We start from the raw sequence: 19,563 nt of genomic DNA on the forward strand, positions 1-19,563 counted from the left end.
AATAATCTAGGCCTAAACAAATAATGTATGCACTTGAAAAAAGCTCATAATATTAACTGACATGCACATCACACTCCAGAACAGTAGGTGGCAGTAAGAAATGAATCGCCTATTGTCGAAACACATTTTCATTGACGGTATTTATCTTCTTCCTGCTGGCACCAAGTTGTTACCTTATTGGTACAGAAATATTTTACATAAATCAAAACTATATATGTGAAATTCATGCTGTAATTCAGGTGGGATAACAAACAAAAACAAAAAATTACGTCACTTCCTGTTCGTCAGTTGGTCTCCTGCTTTGAAATTGAGGCAATCGTTTTCAGCCGGGTAAGTTTCACAATCCGTTTCAATCCTTGTCATCTTTGGCAATATGCTTGTATTAAGACACCATTACAGTCATTTGTGAAGTATACTACGCTATTGTGATGTTTTTGGCGTTTTTGTCTGTATGGAAAGTTAACTGATACGATTGTTAGATCATGCTGTGTGATCTGACAAGCTGTTTGTCTTGCATTCAAATATCCACTCTTAAGGGCTGTCCACACAGGCGAGGAAAGCGGATTTCCGCAAAAGCGGAAAGCGAAAATGCGAATATTGCGGAAAGCGAAAAAAACGTCCACACCGGCGAAAAACATTTGCGGAGCGATTTTTCAGTTTTCCGCGTTCTATTTCGCTCTGTTTCCGCGATTGTCCGTCTGCGTAAATGCAAAGGGCCACTGAGATAAAGCGAGCCAATGATGATATTGTCTGATGCTTTATTGCACCCTCAATGGCCTGTAACTGTTAAGGATGCCGAGACACGTGAGCCTGAAGGCAAATGCCAAATTCAACATCCATGACGCCCTTATTCTCATTTATTTGCAGCAAAAAAAGTCAACAATTCTGGAATAATAGGCTGAAATGTTAAGCACAACTTCGGTTTTGCCCTTGCGGAGACAGCTGAAGGAAATGCATTTTAAGTCTGCTCGCTGCCAAACTCCCCACTCAACAAGTCAACAAGAAATCTGTAGTGCAACAAAGCCAGTTAGGCCTTTCCATGAGGTTTAATGTAGGCAGANTCCTTTCAAGCCGTGCTGACCAACGTGGTCATATGCTGTCTGCACATTCCGTTGCATTCCTCTTCATACAGAGAAGGAATGGCTTGCTGTCGTCTCAACCAGGTTTCGACCCCCTGATCCCCCGAAAATATGATTTGGGAAATGTTGAAGGGGTCTCTAAATAAGTTAGGCTACATAAGGCTACATAAGTTAAAATAAACCGATGCGACAACGAACAAGTCATCTTGCGCAACAGAAAGCCGTTGCACGCCCCGAGAAATAGATAGCCCATTAAAAAAAAACTATGTGTGACCAGGTGTAATGTTTTATTGTTCTATCTGTTTTATGAACACACGCACACATACTCCATCCTAGCGGATGGAGCACTGATTAGTGGACAAGCCCGAGGAAGAACAGGTGGAGGATAAATGAGGGGGGAAATGGCTACACAGTCGTTTTCACGTGGAGCGCTGAGAAGACGCGCGAGCTGTCTCATAGGGTATTTTGTAGAGAGCATAGATGCTCTAGCTGTGGCTCAAGGCTACCATGTCAGTTGTTTACATGGGTGCATACATAGAGTAAATTCCCTAGTTACAACCGTTTCCACCGAAGCCAGAAGTTACTGCGGTCGTGCGTAACTGCACTTCCGACAAAAGGTAACCTCTGGAATATTTTGGAGAGCATACAAAAGTCCCCAAGTACAGTTAACGGCGCAGTGGCTGGCGCTCATGACTGGCCTACATCACTATCTATAGCATACTTCTAACAAAGTTTGCAAACATGGTCGCCCCATAGCCTACATTGCTGGCGGGACTTCCTTCTCCATATAGGCCTAACTAGTAGGCCTATCCCATATTCTGCTGTTATTTGATGACGCCAAAGTCACTGCACGTGAAACTCCCAGCTTACCAGCGAAATTGCGCAATGGCATAGTGTAGGCTATATGTGACTAGTAGGCTAATGAAGCATCTAAATGGGAATATTCTGTAGAGTGTGCTATGAAAATGCTTACAACTCCTCAGAACTACTGTTTTTAATCAGTGAAGTTTAAGCTGGGACGCTTAAAATCAATATGGGCCAGGTTTCTCTGTGCGTCAGGAGACTATCAGCGCGCGCGCGCGCGCACACACACACACACACACACACACCTTCTATCTCTCCCTCTCCTTTGAGCTGCTGTCTCAACCGATGAGAGACATAATAGCCTATTTCATTAGTGTTATTTATAGCCTACGTTCGCTGTGGAAAGATAACGCGAAGCCTTTCTTCGTGCTTGTCATTGTATTGACCAGCTACTTTCAATAGGCCTTCTCCACGATGCAAATGTGCGCGTCGGCTACACGGATGATACCTGAAATGTTCATTAGATATGAAATATCCTAAGTGGTTACAAGAGGTCCGTGGTGGTAGCCTACTCTCGCTACGGGGTCCACGACCGCACAGGTTGTGCTCCTGCTTTCGAGATCTGCGCTCTCGGACAGACCCACACGCGCAAGTGCCCGACACAGATCACACAGCAGTCCTTTGCACCACCTCGTGAAGTGTTCAGACAATTTAATCTCGCTTGGAATTAGTGTAATGTAGCCTATCAGAAAGCGTAAGACATCCGTTGGACTCCTTTGCACGCAACAAGTTTTGAAATTATTTCTTAACGGTTATTTTTTGCAGTTAGTCTATGCAAACAGTCCTTCCGCGCTCCCCCACCATCATTCGCCACTTCGAGCTCAGTTTGAGAACTGCGCTGGAGCTGATGTCACTGTCAAGTCAGTGTCTGATTGGCCAAACCCCGTTTTTCGCTTGCGAAATCCGCCGTCAAAACAGACAGATTTGTTATTTTTTCTCCGCTGCGGATTTTCGCTTTTCGGTGTGCACAGAGTAATTAGAATACATTTGTTTGTTAATTTTGCGAATTTCGCTGCGAATATCCGCGCGGAAATTCCGCTCGGTGTGGACAGTCCTTAAAACAGTAGGCTAGCTTATCTTGTGCAACATCTTCAGGAGTAAAAAAAAAGTTGCCTTAAGGTTTATCCAGTCTGAAGTGTAAATTACCAGCATAATTATTTTAAACATAGTTTAACACCTGCTGCTGTTTAGCTTAGCAGCTAGCTATTGCTCTCTAGCTTGCTATTGCCCTGTAATGCCCCACATGTTACTCAAAATATGTATCTTATTTTTTGTAATGGGCGTCACTATTGGCCAGTCCTGAATATCACCTTTGAAAAGCCATGTTTGCCGATATTGTGAGAAAAGGTTCACCTCTGTTTTTCAACTTGACAGATGGTTGCCCCCTGTGCGAGTGGAAGATGTGACTTTGAAGACAGTCATTGTAAAAGGTAGGATTTATGTCCATGTTCAATTGTTTTTACACTTTACCCTCTGCTTGAACACTTTACTTACACCAAAGCAAAATGAGGATAAACATATTTTTTAGCCAATTAGCTGTCATTTTCATGTTGGCATGGTGTCAACAGTTATTTTGTATTGTATGAAACATGGATATGGTGAAAAATATTTTAATTAACTTTTAATTTCACGCTGTCTTAGTCTTAAGTGGCTGTAGTCACTTATGTACCAATATTTTTAAATGGTGACAATATTCCCCAGTCTAAAAGTGGTGAAGATGTACCTGACTTGCTTGCCATAGACAACAAGAAGTGGTGTTTCATGCATGGTGTGGAGTTGCTTGAGGATGCAAAATCATTGGTAATCCAACAACATGCGTCAGTCAACATCTATGCAGTGACATAGGCTATTTGATATGGCAGATTATATTTGATTGAGGCTACTCTACTCTCCTTGACCCCTGGTCTCAACTTAGGTTTTACAGGAAGTCAGTCAATGCCATTGTGATGTTAGCCCTCATCTTATCTTGTAATTTCTGTTACATCAACTCCAGCACTCTCATTATGTGTTTTGTCATAGGTGCAAAAGGCTTGTCTAAGATACGCTGGCAGTCTACACCGCATGGCCTGCGTTGCTGACATTGAGTGAAGTAAGTATGGTGGTACATTATGTCATAACAGATAGTATTTAACCCTTTAAGCGCCACACTTTATTTTTCAAAAAAGCTGAATATTGGCGTGATAAATTCAAATGACTGTGGCTTAACAGTGGTAACAGATAGAGCTTGACTGTCAATTAGACAAATATTGGGGATGACCCCAAGATCATTTTGGGAGTAAATATGCATACCTAATTTGCATATTATGACATCATATGGTGGCGGCCATTTTGAATTTTTAATAATTTTTGGAAAATATTGATAATTTTCAATAATTATTGAATTTATTTAGCAATATTTGACATTCCATTACTATCACATAGTGCACATACACTATGGTCAAGGAAATAAGTAGTTTTAGGCAGAATATATATAGTATATAAGCGACACAATTTATTTTTCAAAAAAGCTGAATGTTGGCATGATAAATTCAAATGACTGTGGCTTGACACTGGTAACAGATAGAGCTTGACTGTCAATTAGACAAATATTGGGGATGACCCCAAGATTATATTGGGAGTAAATATGCATACCTAATTTGCATATTATGACGTCATATGGTGGCGGCCATTTTGAATTTTTAATAATTTTTGGAAAATATTGATAATTTTCAATAGATTATTGAATTTATTTAGCAATATTTGACATTCCATTACTATCACATAGTGCACATACACTATGGTCAAGGAAATAAGTAGTTTTAGGCAGAATATATATAGTATATATTGTAATATTGCAATAATATAGGACTAATGCAATAATATTGAAATATATAATGCAACAATTACTACTTTTGCCTGGAGGGCCGAACATGTTTGTATCTGTAACCTGTACCTTTTCATCTTGTGAAACTTTCACAGAAAAGGTCAGCACACACATATTCAATTCATATTTATGCCTATTTCTACATCTGTATAGCCTACTATGACCTTTGGAGCAGGCGCTGTATAGGCAGTAAAATGGTTGATCATGGCACAGTCTAGCTCAGTGACTTCTACAGTTTGTCACTTACATTTCACAAAACTAATGGGCAAACTGTCAACATAATGGGTATGAAATCACAAGTATCATGTCCGTAGTATTGTGTCCAACATAATTAGGCTACGTTATAGCCTGACACCTGAAGCCGATCAGGAACACAATCCCCGCCCCCTCGCGTGGAGAGCGCAGCGCCCTTCCACCCTCTCCCCCGTTTGAGGGAAATATATCGCCACCTCTTTCGTCTCTATTTGCTGTTTTACTGATTTGTTTTACTGATTTGTATAACTCTTACAAAGACAGTCAAAACGCTGTGACCAGTCTGATTGTCAACAACGAGTCTAAAACATTCATGTTCTAGGGTTGCCTGTGCGTCTTCTCTTCACCGTGCGTTTTATTACCAAAACCTCTCCATACGGAGATATGGCCACGTTCGCCGCTGCCATCCACCCAGTAGAAGTCAGGAAGAGGGACAGAATGAGTGTGTGTGTGTGTGTGTGCTGCTTGGTGAACAGTGTTTGTCTGATCCCAGGAGTATTGCGTTTGCGTCCGGATAGGTGGCTACCCGCATAACCGGGGGCTGAATGGAGGGAGCCCAAGCTAACGTTACCAGACCCACTTCTCTCACCCCTAATTCCTCCACCAATACCTGTATGGACACTACGACTGCATTTGCCACTACCACCGACTCACTTGAGATCGGATAAAGTCACCGAATGAGTTTCAATGTGTGTGTGTGCTTAGAGAACATCCTTGCTTCGCATGTCGGCATCTTCGGAAGTTTCGCCACGGTAAACAAAGAGTGCTCGTCCGATCATTATCCTCCTCGTGAGCTAAAAACTGTCATTCGGAGTCAGAATAGGCAAATACCATGCTCAGAACTTCATCACGATTCAACTTCTCACTAGCCATGATGAAATAGCTCGCTGATAGTTCACTGATAACAACACAAACTCAACTCGTACGCCTCGAGTCAAAGACGCAAAGTGGCTACTTCCGCATTTTGTGGTCGTGTCACAGGTCGCGTGTTTTACTGCTTCACCAAAGACTCTGTGAACTACAAAATGACGCAATCGTAGTCTTGTTTGAAAGGGTAGCATGTCTGCCAACTACTGGTAGGGAGGATGAACACTATTAAGACCGCTGGTTTGATCTACATGCGCTTTTGTTCATGATGACGTACCGTCGCAATTCTGCGACTTTGGCGCTTAAAGGGTTAAGTGTTGATGTACAGCTCCAGGCCTTTTTATTAGAATACCATGAAAAAGTTGATTTATTTCCATAATTCCATCAATAATGTTAAACTGTCATGGATTGTAGATTCATGGCCCAGTTTTTTAACTATTCCAATCATTATTTTTTTTCTTTTTATATATACGCTGGCCTTCCAGCTCAAAAAACCCATGAATTGGGGAATTCGCATTATTAGAATATTGTTATAAAATCACATTTTTCTTCATCAAAATTCGGGTCACATTAACTCAGTTGAAATTTGGTACTTTCTACATAACATGCAATGGTCAATACTTGGTTAGGACATTCTCTGTCTTCGTAATGGCCATGATGCGTTTAATATTGAAGTCAATGGCAAAAACAGTGCATGGGAGTTATGGAAGCCCAGATATCCTTGATGCTTTGCTGTCAGCTGTTCTTGTTTGTTGACCTGGTGCCCCACACTTCCCTCTTCAATATACCCGAAGATTTCCATGCCACGTTTTGGTGTTAACTCACCAGTTTAATTCTAACTCAACAGAAATCAAACCCCATTCATTATCAATGGGGTTTCATTTCTGGTTATTTAGAATTAAACTGGTGAGTTAGCGCCAAAACGTGGCATGGAAATCTACAGGGTATATTGAAGAGTGAAGTGTGGGGTACCAGGTCAACAAACAAGAACAGCTGACAGCAAAGCATCAAGGATATCTGGGCTTCCATAACTCCCATGCACTGTTTTTGCCATTGACTTCAATGTTAAACGCATCATGGCCATTATGAAGACAGAGAATGTCCTAACCAAGTATTGACCATTGCATGTTATGTAGAAAGTACCAAATTTCAACTGATTTAATGTGACCCAAATTTTGATGAAGAAAAATGTGATTTTATAACAATATTCTAATAATGCGAATTCCCCAATTCATGGGTTTTTTGAGCTGGAAGGCCAACGTATATAAAAAGAAAAAAATAATGATTGGAATAGTTAAAAAACTGGGCCATGAATCTACAATCCATGACAGTTTAACATTATTGATGGAATTATGGAAATAAATCAACTTTTTCATGGTATTCTAATAAAAAGGCCTGGAGCTGTATGTCTGTCCTGTAGGATGTCTTTGTGGCTTGACCACAGGTGTTGCCCCACCTGCAGGCCCAGAGATAGAAAGACATAGTCACAAGTCACAGGACAGACAGGAAGCACAACACAACTGGGCCTGACAATTTTCTTGTACTGTGTCTTTGGTTAATGCAGAGTTCCTGTGCCTGACATATACTTGAGGAAGCATCTTGGAGGTTGTCAAGGAGAAGGGAGGCGTTGCCAGAAGGAAGGTAGGATAACTCATGGCTCCAACAGCTAATGGAAACATTGTGTTTGAGTTGCAAACAATCTAATGAAGTTGGGTATCAGGTATTAGAAGGTCAGACATTAGGTGTGGGAGACGCATGGCCCACCTCTAGGTTCACTGACTCTGAATTTTGAACAGTTCTGATTATGATGTTCACAAACTATCTGCACCCCAATAAAGAGAGCACGCGATAAATGGCACCTGCATATCACTGACGAGCACACTATTAAATGCCCCGTATTAGTGGCCATGGTTGTCATTCACTAGACATCAGCATTTTTACATTTAGTGCCATTAAAGCTACATAAAAAGTGTGTGCACAGTGTTAAGCTTTCTGCATTTTCTTTTTCCACCATCAGGACTAGAGTGGCGAAGTGATCCAAAGGCAGACTGCACATCTACGTATATGGTTTGCAAGGAACATCCCGTGCCAGACACTGTGATACAAGGCATGGAGCTGTACAGTGAACTCGGAGCATCTCTTGTGCATGTGTGATGCTCTTTGGACTCGGTTACCGGTATATACCCTCAATCTCAACTCTGTGGATTTGGATTTACAATTTTAAGTATCCAGATGAACTGAAATATATGTTCTGGTGAATTTGGAAAATATGCCCAAAAGGTTCAATCACTATAAACTACAGTAAATATGTTGGACACTGGCAATCTCAGGTTCTAAGCCATTGTATAAAAGGACAATGCATCACATTTCTATGCATACTTTTCTGTGCTGTTCTCTGATCTGAGTTGATGATTTTTTAGCTCAGCATGGCATTGAGTATCATTGAGGGTTTTTTTTCTAAGCATTTTCTATGCAGATTAAAAGATGAGCACTATAATGAAAGGCGTAATAACGCCTCAGTAGCACTTCATGGACACATTGATATCATAATTGAAAACATTTCTCTCTCCCTCTCCTCCCCCACTTTGGGAAAGAATCAAAGAGTCAAAAGTGCTCCTGTGGGCAGTTAATTCTAAAATGTCCATTCACAAATAACATCTTTTTCATGAATGTCTAAGTAAATAAGTGAGTAAATAGACACATACTGTTCTGTTGAGAGTATGTTTTTCGGCCAGAGATATCTGACTGCATTCAAAATGGTGGATTAACATGCAGAGGACCCCACTATTATTCATTTGCCCAAGCGATTATGACATTACTTAGAATTTGCTGGTGGTTGTAAGCATTCATGAAAAAGATGACATTTCTGAACAGGCCACATAAATTAATGTGGTACAGTACACTGATAATTTCAGGTTTTCTGTTTAATTTCTGTTAAATCATACGATTATATTGTCTAGATTTTGGTGTTTTATTATCGTTTGACTGCATGTTTGTCCAGCTGATGAAATATTAATAAAAGAAATGTTTTGACGTTCTTGTCAAGTATATTTTTCTCATACACCTAAACAAGATATTAATTCTACATGAGAAAATAAGTATTCTAGCTAAGAAAATCAGACTAGTTTTAAGACTTAAAATGAGCTGGAAACAAGTAAATTTGCCTTGTTTTAAGCGTATTGTATGCTTGTTTTGAGCAATAATTTCTTGGAGGACATCTAATTCTAAGCAATAATGACTAATAAAGGAGAATAAATTGCTTAAAATAAGAAAAACAATCTTAACAAGCAACAGAAAAATAAGATTTTTATACTTGTTTTAAGTGTTTTTCTATGCCTACGGCTTAGATATTATTTTCTTGTTTTAAGAATTCTTACCAAGTCCAATTTGCTCGCTGCACTGGCAGATTATTTAGCTCAAAATAAGCAATTTTTCACCTAAAACACTATATTTTTTGCTTATTTTTTTAGAGGGCTTTTTTGCAGTGTGATAAGGATGATGCTGATTGGGTAAGAGTTGATAACGATGAGGTCATGGGGTCCAGCAGGGGATCGATGAGCAGGCCACATTGAGAGTAAATGGCAGGCCATCTCATTGTTGATGGTTCTCACGGGTATACCCCAGATTATACCTCTCACACACCTACAAACAATCATACCACACTGATACGCACAACACAGTCACACACACACACACACACACACACACACACACACACACACACACACACACCAGATCACTGATACAGCACATTAGACCGTTACACATACCTGTAGTTCACACTAGTCAGTTCACAGGCACACACACAGACACGCACACGCACACGCACACGCACACACAGCATCATGTGTGTGAAAAGGAAAGGGAGATGTGTGGAGACAGAGTGACCTGAACATAGTTGTCATATCAGTGTCTGACTCCCTGAAATGGCACCATGGCAACCATGGAAACCAGGCAGCGAGTAAAAAAGACAGCCAACCAAAGTTTTGTTTTTTTCAATTAATTAGGCCTACAAACATTTTTTTAAAATTTTAATTCGCCTCTTGGGTTACAGTTGCTAGGCCGGACAGATAAACTTTCAATGCTGTGATATCAACGTGATTAATGCAGTGACTGCCTATCGCAGCAGGTGTTCACTCCTAAGAAATAAAAAAGCACTCCTCCATTCATAATTTTTATTTCTTGAACTGTCATGCATCACAGTTGTTTGCCTGTTGTGGGATCTCAAATTCTCACCCTGGTATCGATAGGCATATTGTAACCAGTGGCACCATGGTGTCCCTGGCTCAAACTGTAGTTGTTGGACGAAATCACCCAACGTGATGGATGTTGTCATCTTCAAAGCTACCACATCATAACAACCACATGTAACATTAACGTTTGGCGTTTATGTCTTCAGTAGCTCAACAAAATAACGTCCATCGGCTGCTAGTCAAAACAATCCTGACGTGACTGACAGTTAACTTAACTTAATTTAGGTCAGAAAACCAAAATCCTACCCTGAAATAGGTTCGTGTTTTGCTTACAACCTTATTGAAAAGCTACACGAGTGGGATGGTGGCATGATCATGTTTGTTGATCCGTGCGCTTTCTAGTCGAGTGAGGATGCCGAGACCCTTCAAGCCAGACTATTCAACTGCTAGTAGCCTAATATTAGTCTGGTTTTAGGTAAAGAGGAAAGCGATTACCTCCTGTTACATCGCGGGGAAACTTGCACCTTTCTCACAAATACCCCAGATACAATTTCCAATCATATTTTAATAATAATACGACCGTAATATCTTGCTAAACACTAGGCTACTTGAAAACATGCGATTTCAGAATTGAGTTCAATGGAGCGCTGTCAAAACTGTCCGAGGTTTGTCCGAGGTCGTCCTTTTGCTGCGCTGTGATTGGTCAAAAGGTACTTTAGGGCGGAGAAGGAGAATTGCACTGTTTTAAAATATTTGCACACCAATTCAGACTACTGAAGGAAAGAAACCTTCAGTATATCTATGGTTCCCTCTTCCATATGTGTGGGCTACATAAATTACTACATGAAAAATAAAGTAACTGAATAGAAATGGGAACTGTCAGCATTACTATGGTTGCTTCATTCCTATGGTTATCAAATTGGAGCCAGAGTTGTATAAAGTAGAACAAGAAGTAGGCCTACTGTACTCTTTCAGATGAAATTACAACATTAGGGTAGACTGAGTACAGTTGGGTAGGCCTACACTTTTATTTTTGTCCCTTTCCATGCACAAATGAGACTATTAAAAGGTCCTAAAAAGAATGTTGTTTTGGACAGAACATATTTCAGGATGTGAGGATAACTGCGCCTACTGGTAATTAGATATTCATTGTTGAAGGACCCGGAAGAAGTAAATCTGACCTGTCGAAAACCGCATTTCCCCAATATCTTTGGATCTGCGTTCTGTACTAGTTTCAAATTTCCCATGATCAAAGAGGATATCGATGCGCATGTCCACAGCAAAAATTTAATCAGAGTCTCGTTACCCATAGATATTTGGTTTGTCTCAACTGTAGCCTACCCTGTACTCAACTGTACTCAGTCTACCCTACTGGTGTGACACTGCATGGTTTCAACTATGTAATATCATACTGTGTTGTAATTGCATCTGTAAGAGTATTATACTTCTGCTTCATACAACTCAGGGGTGCATTTCTCAAAAGCATAGTTGTTAACCATTTAGCAAATTGGGTTGTCAATGTGAAATTGCATAGCAAACAACAAAGTAGCCTACCGTAGCTAACGTAGTTAGCAACTATGGTTTCGAGAAACACACTCCTGATTGCAACAGAAAAGAAATGTGATGATGCCGTTTGGTTCCCCCTTTCGTATGATTGTAAATTGGAAAAAAAAAAAAAAAAGGGCTGTGAACCTTCAGCATTACTACGGTTGCTTCATTCTTAAGATTGTCAATTGGAACAGAAAAGAAATGTCAGCCTCACACATGTTATCGCACTGTGCTAAAGGCAACCAATTACAGTAACACATGGAAGCTGTAATTGCACGTTCATGTACAGTAGTGTGCAGTACATGTGACATGCGCATGCATAAATAATGCATTAGTCTGCATTAGTCTGGTCATTGAAATACCAACGCACCCCATATTACTCCAGTAAAAAAAAAGGCAGCTCACTCTGATTTCAGATCAGTTATTACAGCACGCTGCCCCTCTCTTCCCTCCTCTCTGCCTCATGAATAAAACACAGCCTTCACCACAAAAACCAAAGGAGGAGAGAGGAAAATGACAGATCCCAGATCTGTTGTTCAACAAATATGGGTCAGTGGCCAGACCTTTTTTTGCAGCTTCTGAGAGCGAGACTCAGAGAGAGCCGAGCGCTCAGACAGCGTGATGGCTGGGCTACAGTAGGAGCAGCGCATGCATTTGCCTGTGGAAAACGCCCAGCAGTCCCGCAGTCTATTTAGTGTGCTGTGTAGGCCCACGGCATGGCGCGGCGCGGCACTCCAGCACCCACTGGAGGAGCTAAAATTGGAAACAAGTCCCTAAAGAAAGCCCCTCCTCCTCCCCGTTTCCTCTCCCCTTTTCTTTACTCTCCCAGCTCTTTTCCATTCCTTGCACTTCTTTACCTCTCCTCTCCTCTCCTTGTGATGTTATGTGTATGTCCTGTCTGAAACAAGCCTTGATCAGACATTGCAAAATAAATTTCAGTGAAAACTGACAATTAAGTTCTATGGTATTGCATCATATTGTATCGTATCGTATCGTATCGCATCGCATTCTTTCCTCTCCCTCTTTTCCCATTCATTTTGTTTTTTAACCTCTCCTTTCTCTCCTCCTCCTTTCCTCTCCTCTCCCCTACATACTTTCCCATCCTTGCATCTCTTACCTCTCCTCTCCTGTTCTTTCCTCTCCCCCTTTCCTTCCCTCTCTTCTCCTTCCCTCTATTCTTTCCTCTCCTCTTTGCACTTTCTCTTCCTTTTTGGCCCTCCTATTCTTCCTTCTCCCCTACTTCCCATCTCTTGCATCGTTTCTGTTTTTACGTCAACCTCTCCTCTCCTATTATTTCCTCTTCCGCCATTCCTTACCTCTCATCTCTCCTCCACCTTATTCACCTCTCCTCATCAGTTCTTCAACCACTCTTCTTTTTTTCTTTATCCTTTTCTTCTGTCTCATCTCTCCCCTACTTTGCTTGTGTCTTTGAGTCTGTTACCAACTCTGTTCTTCCCCTTCTCCTTTTCTTTGCCATTTCTCCCTTGTTCTATCACATTTTTTCTCTCTCATTTCAGCTCCTCTACTGTCCTCGCTGCCCTTTTTTTATTGCATTCCTCTTCAGTCCCCTTTCCTTCTCTTCCAGTGTCCCCAGTTCTCTTCTTCTCTTTCATCACTACTCTTTTCCTTTCTATTCTACCTTTATCTTCGGTTCTGTTCCGATCGCTGCTCTTTCCCCCACTCGCTCACTTCCCCCGTTCACTCTTCATTTCTCCTAATCAATCCCCTTTTCTCTGCTCCCTCTCTCCTTCTCTCCTCTTTTCCTATGTATGGTTCTTCCACACCTGTCTTTTCATATTTTACCTTCTCTTCTCCTCTGCTTTCTTCTCTCATCGTCAATTCTTTCTACCATTTACACAAGAACCATTTTCTACCTCTCCTTTCTCTCCTCTCCTCTCCTCTCCTCTCCTCTCAGCTTCCCAGGGATGGTGAAAGAGCTCAGATGTGGCGCTTACACAAGATCCATCTCCTCTCCTCTCCTGTCCTCTCCTCTTCTCTCCTTTGATTTCCACTCCTCTCCTCTCCTTTGCTTTCCTCCCCCCCCCCCTCCTTTCTATCCTCTCCTCTGCTCCCCTCTCCTCTTCCTAGGCATCTTGAAAGAGCTCAGATGTGGAGCTTACACAAGAACCCGAATGCCTCCTCCATCTGCCTCCCCTCCTCAAGCTCTGAATTATGCACACTGTGGAGAGTGGTGTGGAGCTCTCTCTCTCTCTCTCTCTCTCTCTCTCACTCTCTCTCTCTCTCTCTCTCTCTCACTCTCCACCTTTATCTTTCTGTTATTTCTCTTTTTCCTCAACATCTTTTTTGCCTCCATCTCCACCTCTCTCGCTCTCTCCACATTTGTCTTTCTGTTCGCTCTCCATCTCCCTCACACCAGATCGTTTCTTACCTCCATCGCTTTCTCTCTCTCTCTCTCTCTGTCTCTCTCTCTCTCTCGCCCATCGTCATCACTCAGTGATGCAAATGAAATTTGACTGCTAAAGAATCGGAATCTTGCTGATTTCATAAGCAACTGTGAGTAAGGTCTGGTAATGGGCGTCACCCATGCATACCTTTCAGCTTTGTACTCGACACAGCAGTAAGTGGGTTGGTTCCAAGCGGAGACAGACAGACAGACAAACAGACAGACAGACAGACAGACAGACAGACAGACAGACAGAGAAACAAGGGGAAGGGGGAGGCAGAGAGAGTAGAGACCTGAGCTGGAGATTAACAGAGGAAAGGATATATATATATATATATATATATATATATATATATATATATATATATATATATATATATATATAGAGAGAGAGAGAGAGAGAGAGAGTGAGAGAGAGAGAGAGAGAGAGAGAGAGAGAGAGAGAGAGAGAGAGAGAGAGAGAGAGAGAGAGAGAGAGAGAGAGAGAGAGAGAGAGAGAGAGAGAGAGAGAGAGAGTTGAAAAGAAAGGTTGAAAGAGAAATGATGATGCTGATGAACATGAACAGACAGAAAAAAATAGAATGGTAAGGAAGTGTGTGTGTGTGTGTGTGTATGTGTGTGTGTGAGAGAGAGAGAGAGAGAGAGAGAGAGAGAGAGAGAGAGAGAGAGAGAGAGAATGGTACTTCACGTGTGACTGACCAATCAGCTTCCCGGCTGAGTCTGCACGAGAAAGCAGCTGTAGCCTAGTGTTCCATTCACCACCCTCCTCCTGTCATCCCTCTTTCCCTTCATCCCTATTTCTCCTCCTCTCTTATTCCCTCCCTTAGGTCTGTGACAACACACTCAACTCACGATTCAATTCGTATCACGGTCTTTGACCTACGGTTCGATACACCTCACGATGAATCGTTTTCAATGAATTACTTTGCTTTTTTCACATTTGGCAACATTATAAAGTAATATAAAAACACTGACAGGTTGTAGGTAGAATGCAGTACTAGTTTAACCCAAAATTTAAAAATAATAATCATGATGATGTGAAACTGGAACTAGTGCACATATCGTGTTTTTTTCTGGACTGAAGGGTAACAGAACTTTGAAAGGGCGTATCACGAAACTGCTGTCTTGCACAGGAATACAGTATCATGACTCTGAGTATTGTGATTTTTCAGGTCGATACGATATTGTTACAGCCCTGGCCTCCTTCTATCTCTCTTCCCCTCTCTCTTGCCATTCATCCATTCATCTCCCGCCCTCTCGCTCTATCCACCTTCAATCCATCTCTCTCCCCCTTCTCTCTCCATCCACCCTCTCTTTCTCCTCTTCTTATCCTCTCTCTTTCTATCCCATCCTCTCTCTCATCATCCACCTTCTCTTTCAATCCGTCCTGCCCTCCCTCTTTCTCTCCCATCATCTCCCCTCACTCTCCATCCATCCTCTCTTTCTCCTCTTCTTACTCCACCTTTATCCCACTCCCCCTTCCTCCCTTTATTTTTATTTTATTTTATTTTACTTTTTTGTGAAACACAATGAATTGCACTTGTGTATGGAATGCACTATACCAAAACAATTGCCTTGCCTTGGCTCCCTGCCTCAATCCTCTTCCATCCCCCTCACCCACTGCTTACTGTAGAACCACACAGCCCTCTCCCTGCTCACCCAGGAGGGTGCCAAGCCTCTGCCCACCAGCCCCCAGTACTGTATGCCCATCTGCACGCTACAGGATCTGACAGCTTAAGCCAGTGGTGTAAGGGTGTCATCACAACAGTGACACATCCCAGTCGTGTGCCTGGGTGCATGCGCCTGTGGCTTTCTGAATCTTTTGCATTCCTAGATAGATGGAGGAACATTGCCAAGTTTACCCATTATTTGTGAGATTACCTTTTGTGAAACTGAAATGGTTTTCTATCTGTATCTCACTCAGTCCACCATTCCACATTAAAGCACCTCCACCAGCCTGTTCATCAATGGAAACCGAATATTGACAACAAAAGTCTTGAGTTTATGTCTTGTGCTTGCTCAACATCAATCTTACCCAATCTCGACGATTGTATTGGGAAAACGCTGGCTCTGGAGCCAAACTGGATAGGACATCTAAATTGTGCCGAGCAGAGTCTGAATCCTCTCAGGATGGGAATTTAAAGCCTTGGCCATGAGAAGACATCGATAGGCCTAGCAGAAAAGATGGGCTATGGGTCAAGTCACTCTGAGGAGCCCCTTGTGATTAGAACTATGTGATTAGAACGTTGGCGACAAATTTGAGTTCTCATTACAATGTCACAATTACTGTGTGTTGTTTAACGTAGAGATCTATGGGAGCTGTAGAATGTTGGAATACAATTCTAGAAGGACTGGTAAAAACTCTTCGAAGTGCCTGCTAGACACGCCACTGTGAACACTGCTTCAGTGTATACCGTGTTTACATTAGGTGAATGTGAGCCATAGCCTACATTATAAAGCGCATAGAGTGCTCGCAGGAGTAGAAAGCCACTATATAAATGCAGTCCAGTCCACAGTCCATGCCATTCTGCCAGCAGCCTCAAGTAACATACAAGGACAGTCTCTCCTGATCACCGGGTAGTCATGCCTTGTCTAAAAGGATCTCCAGCCATGTATGAAAGATGAAGGCAGTGGCTGTTTACTCCCCCATCCACATGTATTATCTCACTGGTAGCCTAGAGAAAGCAGAAGCTCACTTAATCCAAGACCAACTCCTGAACCAGTGGTCTACTGCACATATGGTATCTCATTATCCAAGCCTCCTCAGCAGGCTATAAACTGTTTTAAAGGGCTGAGAGAGAGAGAGAGAGAGAGAGAGAGAGAGAGAGAGAGAGAGAGAGAGAGAGAGAGAGAGAGAGAGAGAGAGCACCTCTCCAATACACAGCACAGCCCCTACTGTAAGCACTTTCTTTCACAGCCCATTTACAGTAATGCCAGCCCCTCAAAACTTAGTTCAGAGGGAGAGCGACACATCTGTATCCCGCTGACATAGCGCTTCCTCTCCTCCCAACCCTTTCATTTCGTGCCAGCGAGGCCACGCAGGCAGGCAGTCAGGCAGGCAGGCGGGGAGGGGGTCTGGAGATCACCCTCCTATTCATACTAATAACACCTGCCTGAATTGACAATGGGGAAGAGAAGGCAGGGAACACGGTGGAATAATGCCCCCCTAACTACAACCTGTCAAAGCAGCGTATAGCCACTGTGAATGGGAGGAGAGAGAGAGCCAGCAAGACGTCACAGCGAACCGACTGTATGGGCGCTGGATGCTGGTGATTGTGGAGGATGAATGCATCTCCACGATTGGCCATGCTAATATTTTTTTTGTCAGCGCTGACAGAACATAGTAACATCGTAAATCGACTGCCTTTCATGGCAGATTTTGTGACTCCCTTCAGCAAAAGTACGTAGGTCATGGTGAACAGCGGATAATCGCTTCTTTTTGTGGTGAGGGGGGTGGCGGGGGAGCCACACACGCGCGCGCTTGTCAGCGATTCACAGCATTTAAGTTGAGGGGGCTTTCGTCACCTACTCACGCGTGCATTAATACAGTTAGCACGACAACCAGTTATTGTTCCCATAAACAGGCAAGAGGAAAAACAATGGGTGCTCCCGCGAATCTTGAATGAAATTGCTTTTTGCTTTGGCGTGTACCCATACAGGAGCGCAAATCATTATAGTAAAAATAAAATCATCACAAAATTTTGCTCTCGATGCAAATGAAAGGCTTACAACAGCGAACCATCCATTTTCTCCCGGTTGGCAAGATGCTCTCCCATTGATGCCGCGTTATGAGCGGATCTCACCAATTAATGTTCAAGAATTAGGCTAATGAACAACACAATCAATAAACACCATTCGGTGATTATATGTTGGACTGCATTGTTTTTTAGACAACAGAACAGAACAAAAAGATGAATCCTTACCTATTTTCGTGCCAGCCCGCAGAACAGAGATGCCAGCAATTGATGCGAACTAATTCGGCACAGGCGGAATCGACAGCTGAGTCGTCTATTGCGCATGCAACGACCGATAGCGAAAGCGTTCGCGGCCACGGGGGTTGGTCTCCTGTATTCCGGAGCGCGCGCCGTAGCACGGAACGAAAGCGCACTCCCCCCGCCTCCTTTCCCTCAGATCCCACTGCCAGCAGGCACTCAGCTCAGCTCATTCAGCCCCTTGCGTGGGATTTTCCTGAAGCCTGGAACGCCAAGCCCTTGATACTCTTTGAAGGAAACCCCAGAACACAGTAGAGAGAGAGGGAGAGAGAGAGAGAGAGAGAGAGAGAGAGAGAGAGAGAGAGAGAGAGAGAGAGAGAGAGAGAGAGAGAGAGAGAGAGAGACACAGAAAAAACGAACTCGAACGTTTCCTGCCGTTTTAAAATTGCTCTTCTGTCACCAATGGGCGCTCGGAGTTGGACAAAGGCTGCTTGCAATTAAAGATCAAAACTGCTTTCAACTTCTGCCCCCACCAGACCAGCACACTCTCAAATGTTGCGTTCATAAATGATTTCTAATTTCATTCTTTACAATAATGGCTGGCCGATATAATTGGTGCATCTTATTGTGACTGCGCGTCAACACTTCAAACAACTTGGTGGCTGCGCCCTAGCTCATAGGCATAGACGAAACAATAGAGAAGGAATTCGCCATGCATTCACCATACAGCAAAATAAATATACAACAGCCTAACTACAGCACTCGACAAGCACATTTCCCAACATCAAATATTCACTGAAGTCACACTGTCTCAAGTCACCGCTCATTCCCAGTTGTCCAAATGCAGCACCATGGAGAGCGGCGCAGCTGCGCTCAGGCTGCGGACACACCCCAAAAGACGCCACTTTGGGACTTTTGTACAGAGGTCTAGCTTACTTCTTCACCTTCAGCCTTGTCTTACGCTTATTGCGAGATGAGCCACACGTCCCACACAAATTTCAGTTGACGTCCCCAGGTTCAGTTACAACACAATTATTTACCCACTGTCGCGCCCGCGCCAGTGAGATTTTGGAGAGTTGATCTGATATGCAGACACGATGTAAAAAAGCTTGTATTTGGCGCCCTCTGCTGGTCATAGACTGCCAACTCGGGAAATATTTGTTTTTCTCAATGGCACTGGCAATGGGCTGAATGGAACGGATGGATTTAACCCTCTGGTTGTGTTACGGTCAAAAATGACCGTTTTGAAACTTCATTCTTAAATAACTTCTCTATTTTTCATCATACACAAATGACACTTCATGATAATCTCCAGCTTACCTATTCAAATGGTCAAAATGAAATATAATGAAATTCCTAAGAATTGTGGAAGATACACCAACTTGTTACATTCATGGTGTTTTGGTCAAAAATGAACGGACCATTAATTTACATCTCCCACAGTTATATACATTTATATTACATTCACTTTACTCTCATATTCTTTTTTTGTAGGCTTTTCAGAAGACAACCATATGTGCCACATTAGTATAGATATTTACAGTTAGTTGAAATAACTGAA

The 19,563-nt window shown here is 42.5% G+C and overlaps 1 long non-coding RNA gene across 1 annotated transcript; it reads left to right on the plus strand.

Moving 5' to 3' along the window:
* Positions 1-295: 295 nt before the first annotated feature.
* Positions 296-4,053, plus strand: LOC134437566 (uncharacterized). Its single transcript, XR_010032416.1, has 3 exons — positions 296-330; positions 3,318-3,373; positions 3,963-4,053. It is a non-coding gene; the product is annotated as an uncharacterized LOC134437566 (long non-coding RNA).
* The last annotated feature ends 15,510 nt before the right edge of the window (positions 4,054-19,563 follow it).

The sequence above is a fragment of the Engraulis encrasicolus genome, chromosome 21, assembly GCF_034702125.1.
Source record: "Engraulis encrasicolus isolate BLACKSEA-1 chromosome 21, IST_EnEncr_1.0, whole genome shotgun sequence".
Lineage (NCBI taxonomy): Eukaryota > Metazoa > Chordata > Actinopteri > Clupeiformes > Engraulidae > Engraulis > Engraulis encrasicolus.